Below are 3,922 nucleotides of genomic sequence, written 5' to 3' on the forward strand. Positions count from 1 at the left end.
CTGCCTCCTCTCTCTCTTCTACCTCTCTACCACTTCTCTCTACTTATCTCGCTCTCTATCCTCTTTCTATCCTCCGATCGCTCTCTCTCATCCTCTACCTCTCTCTCTCGTCCTCTACCACTTTCTCGTTATCTTCTATCTCTCTCTGCTACCTCGTTTCTATCGGCTATTCGCTCTCTCTCTACCTCTCTCTCTCTTCTGCTCTCTCTCTACCACTTTCTCTCTCTCTATCTTATCTTCTCTATCTCTCTCTACCGCTTTCTTCTCTTCTTTCTCTTTCTCGTATCTCTATCCTATAATCTCTCTCTCTCTACCTCTCTAACCTCTTACCCCTCCCTCCTCTCGGTTATTCTCTCTCTACCTCTTTCTCTCTCTTTCACTATCTCCTATCATATATTCTCTCTCTCTCTACCGGCTCTTAACCTCTCTTACCCCTCTCTCTCTCTCTCTCTCTCTCTCTCTCTCTCTCTCTTCTCTCTCTCTCTCTCCTCATCTTCTCCTCTTCTCTCTCTCGTCTCATCTATCCTCTTTATATCTCTCTGCTATCTCTCTCTCTCTCTTCTCTACCACTTTGCTCTATTCTCTCATCTACATCTCTCTGGCCTCTTTCTATCGCTATCGCTCTCTCTCTTCTCTCTCTCTCTCTCCTCTCTCTCTCTCTCTCTCTTCCACTCTACCTCTTTCTCTTTTCTTATCTCTCTCTTATCTATCTCTGGTATTTCTCGTGACATCTGATGTAGTTAGTAAGTGGGTCAGAGAGAGCTATGTTGAGCTGCAGAGCTGCTGGCCTCCTCCTCTATGGTGCTCTGCTATTGAATTAATCACGCTTTACGCTCGGGTGGACAACACCGCGCACAAAATGGCTCTTCCTTTTCTTTCATCTCTCCCTTCGTCTGCTGCCCTGCRTGCCCTCAGCCCAGTACAGAAYAGACAGCAGGCTGCAGCATCACTCCTGGAGAAGAAGCCCCACTTTACATCTGCCTGTCTTTCTTTTCATTCCWTGGCTCTTTAATGTAGAGCTAACAATGGAGGATGACTCCTCTTATGTAGGCCCACTGGACTGTGAGTGACCGAGAACACTTTACTAAATATGAAAAGATAGCTGTCTTCAGTATCTGAAGAGGGTGGGCAGGATAGAGCTCTGAMTGAGTACAGTCACGGCCCCCTCACTGAGACAGGTGAGACTTAAATAGAAGTMACGCCATCACTGATCACCTGAAATTATTCTGTCAGCAGTCAGGAAGGAAAGAAGAAAAGGAGAGAAAGATATTTGGGAGAATTGGGTGACATCACCCGGGAATGACAGACAGAGGCCGTCCAGATGCCTTGATTAGTGCTGGGCTACAGAAAGGAACGCACTGACTGGAAGTGGATCAGCACTGCAGTCTTATCATCAGGCGGGGCGGCTGATCTAGAGTGACAGCTCTAGAGTGTACTGTCACAGCCGGGTAGAGGAGAGGACGCCCCTCCCACCTCCCCTTCTCCCCCCCAATCACACGGCACAAAAGCCTAGTTAGTGTCAGATGAGACCGGAGCTGCTGCTCACATCTCAGTGTCCTGCATCTGCAACACATTCTATTCTATTCTATTCTATATTCATTGTCCCCATGTAAGAATTTCTTTTTCAAAGGAAGATCTGACAACTTGGATGGGTGCAATTCTGTCTCTGGCCACTTTGGTACAACAACAGTATATTTGGTTATTTTATTTTCCAACAGCAACACAAGTTCAACTTGAATATCTAATATCAACATGTACTTCTCTGCTGTCCACTGTGGCCCTTACTTACTGACAGCAGCCATTTTGAATCCAGCATTCCAATCTATTAGAAGTAGAATTATGATTTTAGTGACAGGCTCGTCATGCAGGAGACGGTTCTGCCTGAGTCATGAAAGTAGATGGAGTTCTTCATATGGGGTTTCCTTCTGTGACGTCCTCATGGTATTGAGGATACATAGGAATCCTTAAGGCACAACATAGGCCGTCTAAAAGGTTAGAGGTGAGAGGTCAACGGTGATTGAGGGGGCATATCGGTGCTATTTGAGGGTGCTGACTTGCTTTTAGTGAGTAGTTCCCTGCAGCTATTTTCCTAATGAAAAGTCTGTTTAGTGCGTTCAGAATGTAGAATGGTCTGGATCCTCTGGCTGACATTTCTCTTGGCTCCTCATACAAGATTACAATGTTGCGTCACTTATCTCTTATCTTTGCCAGCAAACGTGGCCAACCAAAGAGAATACAGCTACGATTTGTGTGCCATGTGTAACATATGTATTCCCTTTAGTTTGCTTGTGTGTTAACTCATGTTCTATTAATTACACTATGATTGAGCTCAAAGGTCTTCTGTAGAATCAGGGTCAATTTGAGTCGGAGCAGGCAAACATACAGAGTATATGATGTGGGGTGCACTGCTTGTGAACGTCTTGAGTCACCCTCAGTCTCAGTTTAGTGGTCTCCCTCTCTCTACTGCTTTGGCTTACAAGTGTTGCTTATGGAGGGTTTATATCAAAATCATAACCACATATCTCTAGCTCGGTGGATTAAAATGGAAAGATGACAGGGCTTTGGCCTAGATTATACTGCAAGTTCTGTCCTCCATTTTCCCATTCCTCCAGATCGGTCTTTTTCTCACGTGCGCTGTAAGAGCCTTTGGGTTGATGTTTCATATAATCAATCTCTGACTTGGTGGTGATTTTCAAACAAAACACATTTTCCAACACATCTCCAATCTCTAATAAGGAATTCTTAAAGATGCTGATTGCATGTTCTCTTTGGTCTAAGCTTGAGCAAGCATACAGTACACACATGCACATGCACCAGCTCACACACAGCTGACCGGAAGCAGAGAAGGGCAGCGGTGAGGCCGGATAAGGTGAGGCAACACTGCAGAGAAAATTGCTGGCTCATTTCTACAGTGCATGATAAGACTGCAGTGCTGATCCACTTCCAGTCAGTGCGTTCCTTTCTGTAGCCCAGCACTAATCAAGGCATCTGGACGGCCTCTGTCTGTCATTCCCGGGTGATGTCACCCAATTTCCCAAATATCTTCCTCTCTTTTCTTCTTTCCTTCCTGACTGCTGACAGAATAATTTCAGGTGATCAGTGATGGCGTAACTTCTATTTAAGTCTCACCTGTCTCAGTGAGGGGGCCGTGACTGTACTCACTCAGAGCTCTATCCTGCCCACCCTCTTCAGAATCTGAAGACAGCTATCTTTTCATATTTAGTAAAGTGTTCTCGGTCACTCACAGTCCAGTGGGCCTACATAGAGGAGTCATCCTCCATTGTTAGCTCTACATTAAAGAGCCAAGGAATGAAAAGAAAGACAGGCAGATGTAAAGTGGGGCTTCTTCTCCAGGAGTGATGCTGCAGCCTGCTGTCTTTTCTGTACTGGGCTGAGGGCAGGCAGGGCAGCAGACGAAGGGAGATGAAAGAAAAGGAAGAGCCATTTTGTGCGCGGTGTTGTCCACCCGAGCGTAAAGCGTGATTAATTCAATAGCAGAGCACCATAGAGGAGGAGGCCAGCAGCTCTGCAGCTCAACATAGCTCTCTCTGACCCACTTACTAACTACACTAGATGTCACGAGAAATACTGCTCTCTCTCTCTCTCTCTACTCTCTCTACACACTTTCTCTCTCTCTATCTCTTTCTCTCTACCTCTTTCTATCTCTATCGCTCTCTCTCTCTCTACCCTCTCTCTCTCTTCTCTACCACTTTCTCTATCTCTATCTCTCTCTCTACCTCTTTCTATCTATCTCGCTATCGCTCTCTCTCTACTCTCTCTCTCTCTCTCCTCTCTCTCTTACACTTTCTTATCTCTATCTCTATCTCTCCTTCTTCTCTCTCTACTCCTTTCTCTCTCTTTCTCTTTCTCTATCTCTATCTATATCTCTTCTCTCTCCAACCCACTCTTCTCATTTGAGACC

The sequence above is a fragment of the Salvelinus sp. IW2-2015 genome, linkage group LG12 (assembly GCF_002910315.2).
Source record: "Salvelinus sp. IW2-2015 linkage group LG12, ASM291031v2, whole genome shotgun sequence".
Lineage (NCBI taxonomy): Eukaryota > Metazoa > Chordata > Actinopteri > Salmoniformes > Salmonidae > Salvelinus > Salvelinus sp. IW2-2015.